At 40.1% G+C, this 15688-nt stretch overlaps 1 protein-coding gene across 1 annotated transcript in view; it reads left to right on the top strand.

Annotated features, from left to right (window-relative positions):
* Positions 1-2203: 2203 nt before the first annotated feature.
* The window catches only part of MID1 (midline 1), a 246926-nt gene continuing 233441 nt past the window's right edge, over positions 2204-15688 (top strand). The window contains exon 1 of the mRNA XM_057419564.1: positions 2204-2282. The gene's annotated coding sequence lies outside the window, so the exon portion shown is untranslated. The remainder of the gene's footprint in view (positions 2283-15688) is intronic.

Raw genomic sequence — 15688 nt, 5'->3', positions numbered from 1 at the left:
ACAAGTGTTTTTTAACTAAAGAATTCTCTTTTACATAGATAGTGTGTGCAGGACTTGTGGAAACTTATCATGCTTTGCCAGCCATCTAATGAAATCACAGTCTGGGGGTCAGCAACCAAAGTATGAGATTATATGCCTGGCTATACACCCTAAATCCCATGACTGATGTTTGGGTCAAAGGATGAAAGGAAAGGGGATAGGTCAGGTATAGAATGACTGCTAGTTGAGTTCTTGGCTTGAAAATAGGGAAAATAAAGGACATGTATGGGCACCGAAAAGTGGTAGGAAAATCCTTAATTAAGGGAGTGGCTTTGAATAAATTAATGTGATGTTTATTGTGGCCTCAGTCTGGCTAACAGGAGAAGTGCTAGCCTAAGGACAGAAAGTCAGCCACACTTGAAGTAACATATATTTTAGTCTAAATGCCCTTTAAAAATTCTTTTGTTGTTGCAGTTTTGGGAATATGATGAATTTTAATTGGCTTGATTCACATGAAAATCTGATACTCACTCAGGAACAGGTCACAAGCTCATTGGTGGTAAGGGAATACATGGCTGTGCAGTCCAGTGCAAATGCTATGTCACAGGAGCATGAACTTGGCAAAGCCAAAACACTGTTCTTATGCAGTGAAGCCACAAGTGAGTTATGTGTCCTGAAAGAGTCCCATGAAGACCATTATAACAAGCCCCTGGCCACATATTCTTGGTTCCCTACGTATTGTGCAGAGAGAGTATTTTAGATAAATTTATTGAGTGTCTTACAGCTTTTATTGGTATTGTTTTTCATTTTTCTCAACTTCTGAGCCAAGCTCCTGCAGTATCATAAGGTTGAATGTTTATGCCTCAGGGGAAGAGGAAAATTATAACTAAAAAAGTGTAGAAACCATTAGGAATGGTCATTAGGAATAACTTTTCTGTGGAGTATATTATTGGATGATCTTTAAGTCATATATTACATGGGGATAAGAGCTGTAGTCCACTGGATAATGATAATTACCAGGGTTTGGGTGGTACTCTGTTGTTTTTAACCCTCCACAGGTCACCAGGAAGCCAAATTTGTGTCTGTTGTCTGTTTTGAGTTACAGGCAATACATCTGGGGAAAGAACTTCTGTTGCTTTCACCTATTTTTTATTTTGCTTCCTTCCATCATTTGTTTTATTTCCTCTTTTTTTTCCTTTCCTCATGCTTTCTGCTGCCTATTCCTCCCTGCATATTGAGTGTTTTAGCTTGTAGAAGGGTCATAATTAACAGGTGAATCTTGTCTGAATGGAAGAAAGGGAAACATATTACATGATTTTTCACTGTAATTAACTAATTGCCTGCTGGATTTCTTTCAAGACATGTAACTTGTGTTTGCAGAAGGGGGGTTAGTGAATAGTGAGCAGGCAAGAAGATTAAAAAGCATGTGAAATACATGTGTCACTGCTGTGCAGAATATTGTATATGTTTGTTCAGGGTACTTCCTCTATCTTTGCATTTCTGTTTAGATAGGGGTGTGTCTGTTAACACGTTTCAATCACACCACGCTGACAAAGAGAGATCTATCACCAGAGGTTTAACTATTGCATTGTATAGAAAAGGAATTGAAAAACTGTAAAAGAAGTTCTCCTTATACTGCTTCTTTCTCTTTATATCAGTATTGCAATCCCCATTTCCTAGCCTTTTCATATAACATTTCATATATAACAAACTATACATGAAAACTCTAACAGAGGTAGAATTATTGTCAGAATGTACAGCCACCTCATGTACTTTTCCTGGAGTAAGGTGCAGGCTGAGTGTTCTGTGAAAATGTCAAGTGTTTAATGCAATGCTGGCATAGTCATCAGTATTGCTAAAGCTTTAAATAATGGGATAGTAATAGTTTAATAGGTTCTAAACTGCTGTAAGGAGATTGTCCTCCACTCTGAACACTCTTCACAGAGCTGAGCCGGCAAACTTCAAGCATTCAGACCCATTTGGTATCTGTGGAGTTAACCAAGTTAAGCTTACTCACAGTTAACCTCTTCCACCAGGAATGCAAGTTGTGTTTACCTATATAAGGAAACCTGTTAGACTTAAATGAGCTCAGCCGGGCTGAGGGCTGCCTGCGAGAGGAACGAGAGCAGAGATCTCACACCCCAGCAAGCGGGCGGGGAGAGCAGGGCTGGACAGAGCGCAGCGCAGAGCCGATCGGAGCCCGCCCGGGAAGGGCTGTGTGTTGTGTGTGTGCGCGCTCCCATTCCTTCTTCAGCTTCAGGAAAAGAGAAGACAAACTGACTGGGGGAAAAATGGAGAAGCAGGTATGTCAGGCGGTTCCCCGCAGCTGGAGGGTGGCAGTGGCAGAGCGCGGAGAGGCGCGGGGTGAGGCGACTTGTTGGAACGGCTGTTCCCTCCTAAAAACGGCTTGCTTGTTTTATAAGGGCTGCAAATCAACAGCGTGCTTCATGCGTACAGCAGCATCTATGTGAACAACTGTCTTAACTTCTCTGACATTCCATGTGCTTCTAATTGGGATACACCTTCGTTTTACTGGAGAGATTCTCAAACTTTCTTATCTGATGGAACACAGATGTGAGCTGAGAGTGGAAATAAGGCTGAGATGCTTTGGTTAGCTGGCTGAAGCTCTGTGAATGCACAGTGTTATGATCCCAGCGTGTCTGGAAAAAGAAGTCCTTGACTTTATTTTTTTCATTATCTTAAAATGTACATCTTGTAAAAGGTGTGCCCGTTTAGCATTCAAGGTTTTTTTGCGTGCTTTATTTTGACGTGTATGAATGCAGCTGGTCAGCATAGCTGGAATGGGTTTGCTGGAATACAAGTTCCTGCAGCAATAAGGGTTTCTCAGTAAGTTAAAAAAAAAAAAGCTGCAAGTACTCTTCTGGGAAATGTAAGCAAAACTTGTTCTTCTACAATTGCCCCAGTTCAAAACAAGCATGTGTGTTTCTTAAGATGTATTTGCATATTCTGATAATCTTTACAACAGGCTCACAGAGACAGAAAGAGATTGTTCCTTGGAGAAAATAAAGTTAAAAACTTCCTTTAAACAGCTTTCTAGTTGGAAGAGTACTGCTGTGCAGCTCTTCAGGAGAGCTACTGTTAAGTATCAGCACGTTAATTGTAGACGTTCATGCAAGTTTTATGCAGTTATGGCATAAGAGATGGGAATGGAAAAATGCTTTCGGGTGATTTCTCTAAGTACCTACTAAGAAAAAAAACAAAGTGCAGAGAGCTAGTCGGAAACAGGTGGAGTTCATTTGCAAAGTTATTATGCTGTTCTCAGCAACTGAGACGTATGATTGCTTTTCACTCACTTTCATGGTTGCTTATATGTATATCTGTACATGGATGTGAACGCAGTAGTTATGGGAGATGTAGCTACATCTTTCCTAGGAGTTGAAGTCAGAAAGTAAAATAAATTCCAATGCCCAAGGACTTAGAAGCTAAACCAAAGAAGATTATTATTTAAAACTCTCTTCCTTATAAATATTCCTGATTTTTATGAACTGATGTCCATCTGAAATTAGTAATATGGTATTATCTGTTTAAAATTCATTCAGAACAAGGAGCTGTCAGAATTAAAATTCACTTGTGTTGATACAGATTCTCATTCATTTATGTGCAAGATTTTTCGAAACTCCTGACTTGGGAGGTTTAGCGAATTACTAATGGGAATGGCATGGAATAGCCATATTAAATTCATTAAAGAATTTCATATGTGCATCAGTGTTGCAAAGTAGGTAGCCAGTTCCTAAAAACTGTTTCAGTGCTGAAGATTCATTGTCATGAAACATCTTAGGTCTTAGTAGAAGTCACCACAGCAAAGAATGCAGGGCTAGTGAACGAGGACCATAAATTTCACTTATCTTGTTGCTTCTCATCCTGGTGGTTTTGTGAATAACCGTTATTATTGTGAATTGAGTGTGAACACAGAGGAAAAAGACTTTTAGCAGGGGTGTTAGTAATCAAAGCATGAATTTAAAGGGCAGGAGAAGACTTCGGGGAAACATGCTTTTAAATCACCTTTTCTCGAGTCTCTCCAGTAAATTCCACTGCCCCCATCAACTTAGTGCCTAGCTATGCTATAGTCATTAATGGTCTTTTGATTTCCCAGTGCAAAGCAAGATAGATCGTTCAAAGACATACAGTATATTCTGGTTGAGAAGAGCTTACTCTACTCTAGGAACTGAGCAGCTATCTGTGTGGCCATGCTAGTGCAGGGCTGGTCCTGGCTGCAGCCTGTCCCTAGGCAAGCTTTGTGGTTGTGACTCTTGCAGGAAGACAAGTGTTGTGGGGTCTCATCCCTTGGGCCTGCAGCATCATGGTGGGACCTGCCTAAAACCAGTGTTTTTCTTCCTTTTTTTTTTTTTTCCTTTACCTCGGTGCTGCATCTGTGGTAGTGTTTGAATTTCCATTGGCCTGAAAATGCGAGGAAGCAAATTCTTTTCAGACCAGGATATATGGCTGGACAATATATCCCAGGGAAATATATCCTTATTTACAGTGAGAAATGAATTGCAAAGTAGATGAAGCAATTTAAAGTGTGGGGTTTACCTTGCCTGTTATCTCAAAGCACAAGAAAATCCAGTAGCTATGGCTGGGTTATACAATGACCTTTCTCCTGCCTCGTCTGCAAACCAGCCTCTTGCCCTAGACACTGATCTTCCATCCATGTTAATAGGTGACATGTTTCACTCTCTGATTAAAGAAAAAGGAATATTAATTCTGACCCTGTTTAAAGATTAATTTTCATTTCTTCAAGGCTTTCTTTATATCAGTTACAATGACAGAGGTGTGTTCAAGGTGCAGAAATCATATTGTGTTGGATTGTATATTGGAGATGAATACGCCAAACTCAGGCAAAGGCTCTGAGCGCAGCAGGTCTGTGCATACAACCATGGTACCAGCTTTGGTTGTGCAACTGATACAAGTGAAACAGAAATACTTGAATCTGACAGTCTTGATTACTTGAAACGAAATTATCTTTTTCTTCCTTGTTGCATTACTGATGGGTTAATTCATAAAAGCTATTGCTCATTCGTCACTTTTAAATAGGAGAGCACTTGACACATTTTGCATATAGAATCATAATATTTTTGTTTAGAAATGAAAACATACTAAATGTCTTCAGTGTTTTACACATTTAGTAATTTGCTCATCCTATGAAATGGTATGGTTTCAGTTTTTGTATTTTGGGGTGGGTTTTTTTTGTGCTTCCTTGAGTTACAACCATGACCTCATACTTTCATTTTCTGTTTTGTGTATAATTTGAAGCTGAGTGCTCTTACACATTTGTAAGAGGCAGTTGGACACATCATGGTTTTTTTTTCTGCTATCTTTTCATTTATTCAATAAAAAAAAAGGACTAGGCTTTCAAAGGTGTAACTGGAGAGCTTGAAATAATAAAAGAACATGCTGTACTAGTTGCGTGCTCCCTTTAGGGTTTTGTTAAAGGCTTTACCATTCCATTATGCTATCATTTTGTAGTGTAAGCATTTTATATGGCATGTGTGATTTCATTGCCCTTAAGTGACCTCGGTAAATACCTTATTTCCCCTGAAGCACATGCCTAATTGAAAATTGCCATCTGCAGTTGCAGAGCTCCAAGCAAGAATTTTAAGAATAAGAGGGAGATGGGTGTCCAGAGAATGGGCAAGAGCCCCCATTCTTCTGTAGCGTTCACTCTATTGCATGAGGTTATATCTTTGCTTTGAAGATGAATGATAAGGAGTTGTAGGAAGGGCATCCTAATCTGTCTAACGAGTTCATCTGACTAATGTTACTATCCTGAGGTTGTGAGATCTGCAAAGTGTGTGTTGCTTAATTATTTCTTTATTTTTAAATTTTTTAACTTGTGTGTCAGTCTTCTTCCACCCTTGGGTAAATGTCTGGAGTGCAAAGTTAAAAATAACATTCCAAATCTGAGTTGTGCTTTTAAGTCCAGCTGCTGTCTTCATACCACAGTGCTTGGCTCTGCTGTGCCACTGGGTTTGAGGATATATTTATGATGATCGCAGTCTGCAATGATGACCTAAAAATGAGACATTGTGTTCCCTGCTAGAAGCCATTGGTGTAGCACTGCATTACAGCTCCTGTGAGTGTATGTGCTTCAGAGTCATGCAAATGAAGGAGGCAAAAAGCTGGACAGTGTAAAGCTGAAGAATGGCTTAAGAAGGCACTTTCTCAGATGAGAGGACACTAAACTGTGCCCTGGATTAGAAAAAGAAGTCTGTGACATCTGTATATTTATTCACCAGTGTGTAATGTAATTATTTAGGACTGGAGCAATGCAAGTATTTTAATTAAAAAGGGTTGAGAAATGTAAAGCATGAAAAGCCTGTGATGAAGATGTGAAATTTTTTATCATGCCTTCTTGTATGTTTATTCAGTCTGAAAAGTTCAGAAAACTACCAAGTTGAAAACTAATGCCTCCAAATTCTCTGGTCCTGTGTCATCTCCCAGGTAGACTTATTTATGAAACTTATCCTTTGAATTTGTTTCTGTGTTAATTCCAAGTTATATTTAGAAATTATTTGTCAGAGTTAAACTTTTGGAATACACACTACTTTGAGACTCATACAGGAGGTATTGAAAAAATGCAATGTGTTAAGATCTGAGTTTACCAGCTGCTCAGAATGTATGTTCCTGCTGTTTTGGTGTGTGTTTTCTTTCATTAAAATATCAATATTAAATCTATTTTTGATGGTATAGCAAGTAAAGGAATGCATAAACACTTATTGACAAAATGTGTGATTCCATGCTTTAATTTTCTCATGTTAAATGCTTTATGTTCAGCAAGATGTTTAAGAACATACTTGAGGCTGAAAGCCTATACATAAGCAGATGCTTATTTCCCAGAGTATTTATATCTGGTGTTGTGACACATGTTCCACTTCATACGTATCTAAATTGTTGTATTTTTTTAGTAAAAAGTTACTGTTCTCATGTGATTGTGTGCACAGAGGCTACAGCAACTGGTATTTGCTTTTAGATCAGTTGCATTACCAGGATTTCCTTTGAACAAATAAGCATCTTCCTTTTACTGGATTTTTATAGCGTTACTCCGTGGTGGTTTTGATATTTGGTCCTTTAGATGTCAGATTTAGGCATAAAAAAGGCAGTTGTTTTTGTTAGGTATAATTATGCAAGCTTCAGCTTCATTTAGGGTTCGATGCCATTCACATTCAGTGGTATGAGCAGAATGCCATTTTTGACACCTCATGCATAGTTCCAGTCATTGCAACAGGCTGAGAGCACTCCTGTTGGTAATGCACTGGGTTACAGAGCCCTGGGAGTATCAGCTTGGAAGTGTCACAACTTGTCCACTGTGCTCCTCCAGTCATGCCTGTGCTCTGGCTGCTGAGTTTCTAACACTTTAGTTTGTAGCTGCCTAGTCTGGAAAATTCCGTATAAAAGCTTAGATCAGGCCTCCTGAGGTTGATTTTTTTTTTTTAATTTTTTTTTTTTTGGGGGGGGGGGGGTGGGGTGGTGGCACCTCTAATTTTGCTAGGTAGGAAACAAAGGTAGCGTTCCTGCTATATTAATTCTGTAAAATGAGCTGTTGCTTTGCTGCATCTTTGTTATCTTTGTGTCATTCATAAGAAATTCCACCCCATCCTAGCTAGGGAGTTTAGGCATTAGCAGTTAATTATGAATTTTTACCCTAAGTATGGCAATGTACCCCAGGGTGGTTTGGGATATCCTATTGGTTGTGGGTTCAAAGTTATGCAGCTGTGCTTAACACTCCAGTGGGCAATTCTGGCTATGTTACGTTTTGCCTTTGATACATTGCCATACCACCACCATTAGCACAATGCTTAGACTGCAAACATCTGTTTGCTTTTATTGCACATGTGTTGCTTAAGATGTTCTGTTTTTACATGATGTAAATCACTGTACTCAAGCAGCATGTACGATTACTGACACAAGTTAAGGTTTATTTGGTAAATTAAAACGTATGTCCTATGGGATGACATACATGACATATACAAAAGAGAAAACTGACAAGTAATGGACTCACCATTTATTTCATATTTTAGTGGGGGTTTTTAATGGTTTGAAGGGAGTCATGTAAATCTTGGTACAGAAGAAGATTGCAGTGAAACTGGCATGTACCCATATATCAAACAACAATGATGGGAACAGAGAAATGCATTTGATGTTGGAAAACAAAATGATGAAACCTCTGTATCCTTCATTCTAGAATCTCGTCATATTCATGGCATGAAATAGAACAGAACATTTAAGAAAGAACAGATGCATTTTGATATCACTGTATATAGTCAACAGTGCTCTTTTGAATTGAAAGGTTACTTAAATTTTGAAATAAGTTTAGCCGTTGCGCTCTGTAACTTGTCAGTAATATCCCATAGGTACACTGATGTTTTGGAGATGTAACATCTTGGTTCTAATGTGTACCACTGCACATTGCCGGAATGAACAACAGGATTGTTTTGGTTTAGATTAATGAAAATGGATGCAGTGAAATGACTTACAGGTGCTAAGTTAACCCTCCAGAATTAAAATGCAAGCTAACATGCCTCCAAGGTTTTGGTTCTTATGTTTCTGTTCCATGAAGAGTTCATTTTGAACATTTTGTCTATGTCACATGAGAACTAAAGAAATAAAACATGAGGAGAAATGAAAGATTACAATCCAGTAGAACCATCAGCTGAACAGGCCTTTATTCACCCAAAGACACTTTAAAGTTTTGGGTATTCAGAACTGCTATAATATAATAAAAATTAAAATAAAAACTTTTCTCTAGAAAGGGCTTACTAAGCTGAAAAGTTTAATTGATGGGGTTAGTATAATCTGCTAAATTTCCAGTACATCACCCAGGCTGAGGGTGATAGAACTGAATTTGAAAGTTTTTTTGACTAGCTGGCAAGCCGGTCTGAAATCAAGAAGGTAGAAAAGAACCAGAAGAAGTACAAGTTGCTACAGTCGGAGAAGAAAATGTAATTTACCTATAGAAAATAGGGGATAATTCAGTCAGCAGGAGTGTCTGTGGGCTACCACAAATATGACAAAATGTTGAAATGAAGGCCATTCTAGGAGTCATTACTGAAGGTACAGTATACAAGAGAATGAGGATATTTTGCCGTGTTCCACTGAGATAAACTCCCAGCTTGAATATTTTTATCCAGTTTTATGCATAATACTTTAAGAAATATACAAACTGGAGAAAAGCTAACAGAAAACAAACAAAAAACTGTAACAAGAAAACATTACACAGGAGGGAGTACATTTTTACTGAAAACGTAGATTCCTGGAATGTCTTGTACAAGGACTCTTAGGAACTAATTAATACTCTGTCTAGAGGACCAAGGAGAAGCTGAGTTCTCCCTGCTGCCCACTGCTGCCTTCATGTGAGATCAATAGGTGAACACACCAGAACCAGGCATAGCTGCCACAAATGGGCAGCTCATAGGTTTTACTATCCAAGTGTTACTTGTGTGAACTCAGCCTGGTAAATTCCTGTCTAGAAAAGAGAATAAACTGTGCTGTAATACACAGACATTATTTTTTCCTCATCCCTGCTGAGGGTGGAACAAAAAGCAATTTGCAGCATTAGTGGGGTTTTTTGGACTTCAGGAAGAATCCTACAGCTACAGTGCTATTTAGGCACTGGAATGGGTTACTCAAAGAACATGTCAGATCTGTGAAAAAAGGAAATGGCCTCACATGGACCTTCTCAGACCTACACATCTGTGATTGCTCCCTACAACTTTGATTTTGTCCCTAGGATAGAATCCAGAAATGTTTCCCAGTTTCACACCCCAGCATGTCTCATGGCCATGTCCCAGTGCTGTAGTAGTGACTAAAAGCTGGGCCGGCATTTCCTCTTATCTTTACTCTATGCCCCCAGTTCCCATACTTTGACCAGGTGCTCCCGGATCAGTAGGGTGAGACTTTCTGGTGCTTCACAGGTGTAGCCCTTATCTGCAGAGAAGAACAGGCAGCTTCAGACTGGTATTATGTCTACAGTATAGAAGGCAGTAGGCACCTGCTGCTGCCCTGTTTGCTCATTCTAATATTACAGACTCACTGCTTTGGGATTTAGGAACTTTGAATGGCTACTTTACTTTTAGCTTCTATCCAGTTATTAGTCTCAAGAGTTATTGTAAAAACTCCCATTTTAACATTAGCATTTAGTAAAAACAAATACGGAGATTACATGAATGAATGCAAAACCTAATAAAATCATGCCAAGGTAAGTGGGAATAGTTACATATGTGAAACCATTGTCTCTTACTCTATAAACTGCATAGCTTTTCCTCTTACTGTGTAGGTTATGTGATGCAGTCACAAAAAACGGAATTGCACCATCTCTGTAGATAAAAGCAACCAAGAAAAATGTAATTACTGCAAATAACTTGCTTGTGTTGGTGCTGGAGAGAAGACTGTTTTCCCAAGCACTGTATTTAAGTAGAAGGTAAATGGGAGAGTTGTGTGACAAAATTCTCCTTGGAGAGCAAATTAGAGTGTTTGGTTTGTTGTGTAAAATGTGTTGCTGATGTGCCGTGGGCAAGAAATCGGTATATCTCCCATGTTTATGTAGTAGCACTAAGTCATTGATTACTGTTGATCAATGATGTACCACCACAGTGCTATCTCCATTAAGCTCACTATGAGAATACAAGGCACAGCAGTCAACTAGTTAGGTCCCAAACTAAAGTCAATGATCCAAGAGAAGGAGAATGTAATAAATAAAACAGGGAACTGGAAGTGAGATTAATTTCTTCTACTTGATACTTCCCCTAACATTCTAATGACTCGGCATTTCTGAGGTCAGTTGTTTCATGAGTTTGGGTAAACTGAATTCCTAAATGATTGTTGACTTAATTGTGGGTGTCTAGGTCATAAAATGGCTAACATTGAACTGCTGACCTTCCTAAAATTAGTTCATATGATTAATTTTAAAAAGATAGGTGAATATTCTTATTAGCAGAAAAGAATTTTTAACTATTACACATACACACTTGAACGAGTACACCTTTTCACTTGTCTGTGAATGTTTTGCTCTAATGGGGATGGTGTAAAGGGATTGCAGCAGGAATATTTGTTAGCAGAACAAATTGCTTTATACCACACTGTTCAAAGTTATCTGTTGGTAGCAGAGGCTGAGTGTGCTCCCCTCCTTCTTACTGCAGTTAGGGGGCTGTTACTTAGTCTTTCAGACCAGTGTTTAGCTTAGGTGGCAAGATGGCCACTGTGAATTTCCTAGCTGTCTGGGTAAGACCATGTGATTGATGACTCTGGACTTGCAAAAGGGATGCCATAAAGTATTTCTGTTCCTTCCTCTTGGAAAGCTATGGTCTTCCACAGTGGTCTGTGATTCTTGTGCTCCCTTATTCTGAAGGGAGAAACATTGTCTCAGGCAACCAGTATGTAACTGTTGGAAAACTGTTTTGTGATAGCAGTCTTTACTAGAACTTTCAATTACTGTCTTTTGGGAAAGAAGCGTATTACATTTTGTCTGTACATATCCATAGGCTATTATAAAATGTAAGTATTTATTTATTATATATAAACTATATAATATTTTTATTATAAAAGTAAATCACTCTCATTTCTGAGGTGTAGAATTTCTGCATCTAAAAGTATTTTGCAGAAATTAAATTGAACCAGGCTACTAAACCTGGGTCAGTGCTGGGACCAGTGCTGTTTAACATGTCTGTTGATGACATGGACAGTGGGACTGAGTCACCCTCAGGAAGTGTGCTGATGACACCAAGCTGTGTGGTGCAATCAGCAAGCTGGAGGGAAGAGACAACATCCAGAGGGACCTGGACAGGCTGGAGAGATGTGCCAATGCCAATCTCATGAAGTTCAGCAAGCCCAAGTGCAAGGTCCTGCATGTTGGTTGGGGTGATCACAAGCACAAATACAGGCTGGCTGGAGAATGGGTTGAGAGCAGCCCTGAGGATAAAGACTTAGGGGGTGCAGCATGATGAGGAGCGCAACATGACCTGGCAGTCTGTGGCTGCAACCCAGAAAGCCAGCTGTATGCTGGGCTTAACTAAAAGAAGTGTGACTAACAGGTTAAGGGAGGTGATTCTACCCCTCTACTCTGCTCTTGTGAGACATCACCTGGAGTACTGTATTCAGCTCTGGGGCCTCCAGAAAAAGAAGCCCGTAAACCTGTTGGACCAACTCCAGAGTAGGGCCACGAAGATGATCAGAGGGCTGGAGCACCTCTCCTATGGAGACAGGCTGAGAGAGTTGGGGTTGTTCAGCCTGGAGAAGAGGAGGCGCAGAGGACACCTTAGAGCAGCCTTCCAGTATCTGAAGGGGACCTACAAGAAGTCTGGAGAAGGACTTTTTACAAGGCTGTGTAGTGACTGGAGAAGAGATAATGGCTTTAAACTGAAAAAGGGTGGATTTAGATTAGATATTTGGAAGAAGTTCGTTACTATGAGGATGATGAGACACTGGAACAGGTTGCCCAGAGAAGTTGTGCACGCCCCATCTTTGGAAGAATTCATAGCCAGGTTGGTTGTGGCTTAGTGGAAGGTGTCCCTGTCAATGGTAAGGGAGTTAGAACTATAGGATCCTTAAGCTCCCTTCCAACTCAAACCATTCTATGATACTGAAATATTTGGTAATTGTAGGCAAGTGTATAGTCATATGTCTATTCAGAAGCGGCTTTTAATATTTTGCCTAGAAGAAAATCATAATTAAAATGCTTGGACAAGCTAAATACAAAGCTAAACCTTGTTTGGAAGATGACTTTTTTCTGTGCAAGCTTCTGTAATTCTCTTAGATCAGGACCATGTGAATGTTAAAATCTAATGAAACATGACAATCCTTTGTCCAGTAATGTGTAAGTATGGTACCAATATTCCACTAAAAGGAACTTTCTAAAGAGTTGCTTATCAGCATTATTGAACTCATTAAACACTAGATTGAGGGAAAGTGTGTTTATGAATTAAGTTTTGCCCAACTTCTATTTATATGCAGTACGATATTAAGCTTTTACTCCTGTGCCTTTCATAATCAGAACAAGACCTATAACATCCCCCTAGAAGGGATTATGGACTGCCCTCCTCTGAAGTCATCCCTTTCTGCTTCAAGAGGTATTCTTCACCATATATGTTTCTCTAAAGTTAAGGTGCAAACTAATAAACTGAAGCAATAGAATCAAGACTTCCTTTTTCAGCATGGTGTTTTTCAGTGTGGTGATTAGCTGCCTTGTATTCAAAATGGTGGCTACAAAGAATGCAGCTGTCTGAAAAGATTTCAAAGGCATGAAGAAAAGGAATTGTTTGCAATGTTTCATCCCAGTGTGTATAACAAAAGATGTTAAATGAGTGTTACAAAAGCACTCAAACTGCACTAATCAATATACAGAAGTTAATGTATGGTGTGTGACAATTTTTGGAAGAGACCTGTGCAATTTATGAGCAGTATGTATGTGGAATGGTCTTCCACAGGAAGTGGTGAAGCACTGTGTACTGAGCCGCTGTACATTGGCAAATGAACTGCATAAAGCGTTTGAAAGCTCTTCAGAAAGCATATCTGAGAAAAGCAGTTTGTGAGAGACTAACCTGAGATCAGAATCCACTGTCCATTGTCTCAAAGATTGGTATGAGAAGCTGAGATGGAAATCCACCTCTCTTCTGTCTCAGAGATGGGTGGGAGGAGTTAAGAGGCCAATATCCATTGCCTGGGAGAAGGGTGTGAGGAGCTGAACTGGGGTTGCCTGAGGGATGACTGAAAAAGAGCTGAGATAAGACTTTTCTGTCTTGGTGTGAGCTATTATCCCAAGAATTGCTGCAGACAATGTGTGTCAAAGAGCTGGCTGCATAGACCAGGGAAACTGATCCACCAGGAATGTGCAATATGTGACATGAAGAGCAGAGGTACTCCCCCCCGCCCCCCCCCCGCCCTTTACAAAAGGGGTAATCGCCAAGAGACCCACCACCAGGGAGCTATTGCCATGAGGATCATTCCAGAAGGACGCCTCCATGAGGACACTCTCCGCCGATGAGACATCACCATAAGGGCAGCTCCACCAGACATACTCCACGGGGTGCCTTCAAGGGAACTCCAGAAGGACACCTCCATGAGGACAGCCACCGTTGATGAACTCTTGCGGGACACTCTGCTCTGATACTACGAAGCTATGAACCCAAGGAACTCCCACTACTAATGATGATGACAGCTGATCCCCGGGACACCGCTGTGTCCACGGTGGTGACTCTCTCTCTTTCTCTGCACCCCAAATTCTTGCTTCATTATAAAGTAGTTTCTTCCTGTGCCTCCTTTCTTTGCAGTGATTTCTGAAAAATCCAGTCTGTTTGAAGTACTGCTTGTTGAAGCAGGCAAATGTGGTCCTATAAAGGAAATGGTTGTGTTTCTGCAGCAACTGCTCTGTGAGTGTGATCAAGTGAAGTTGAATGGACCTTGTTTTATGTCAGACTACTGCAACTGGCAGCTTCTTATACCATGCTGTATGTTTCTGGGAAAAGATCAAACTGCTATTAACGTGGGGGAACATAAACATGTGAACTACTGGCTTCACTCTTACGATGAACCACTCAAATGTGACTAGCTTAATAACAGGGCGCCAGTGTTTCTCATGAGGCATCTCTTCTGAAGAGGATGGCTATCCTGACTAATTCACAGCTTCATCAACCTGTCTCCTTGTCCAGGGCCCTGAGTATTTATCCCCACTGTTCCAGATGTGCTCCTTGCTCAGGGTTTGATTTCCCCTTTCTCAGAAACCTGGTAGAAACGTGGTCACTTTTTGCTGAAAGCCCACTCGTTTAGTAAATTTGAGATTTGGCTAAGCAAGGCTTGAAGTTGAAGCCTTAAGGAACAAGGATCCTTAAATCTAATAGCTTTACTTGTTGGTTTTCAACTGTGTGCATGCATGGACACACTGAGAAAACCAGTATGTCTCTCCCACTGTAATGGAGGGCTATAGCCTACAGTAAACAAGCTACACAAGTTACCTGTGATGAATTCATCTCACTGGCCAGTTCTAAAGTATTAAAAGGGCTTGCTTTATCTCAGAATTAAGTGGTGCAAAGAAATTGCACATCTCCCACATAAAGTTTAAGGGTTTTGAAACAAGGAGGCACAAAAGTACAAAATGTAATCAGCTCTAAGTAATGTTACGTTTGATGGCTTTGTAATGGAAAATAACTGCGGTGCTTGAAGGTAGGTTGACATAGTTTCAGGACCTCAGTACAAAAGGTATGAGAAAAGCAGAATAGAAGGACAGGACCTGGGGATGGAGAGTATCTGGAACTACCAGATGTCCAGGGTGGCACAGATAAACTAACTGATAAGTAAAAGGACAGGATGATTGCTATGCTTGAGGTGTTAATAAACCCATTAAGCTGGTGTAAGCATCTACTAGGGAGTATCCCAGACTAGCAGATGTCCAGGATGACAGCAGTTAAACTAACTGGTAAGTAGAAGGCCAGGATGATTGCTATGTCTGTAATGTTAATTAAGCTTGTTGGGAAAAGTAAACGATCCTGAAAGACCACCACATTTTTGTATGCATGCCGGAAACGTTTTGGAAAATGATGTAATATGCTCAGTGACCATATAAGGATGACCTGTATAGTAATTCAGGGACACACGTTAGGAGGAACTATCCTCCGTGTCTTCTGGTGCCGCAATAAAGAGTACCTGCTTGTCAACTTGAAACTCTGCTGGCGAGTTTGTTCCTGGGGTTTTCTCCGAATCA

Source organism: Pezoporus wallicus, unplaced genomic scaffold (assembly GCF_028554395.1).
Source record: "Pezoporus wallicus isolate ANWC-B61680 ecotype Strahan unplaced genomic scaffold, APGP_CSIRO_Pwel_v1 contig_5767, whole genome shotgun sequence".
In the NCBI taxonomy this organism is placed as follows: domain Eukaryota; kingdom Metazoa; phylum Chordata; class Aves; order Psittaciformes; family Psittacidae; genus Pezoporus; species Pezoporus wallicus.
Note: the sequence above shows the minus strand (reverse complement) of the source record. Positions and strands in the feature narration are given on the sequence as shown.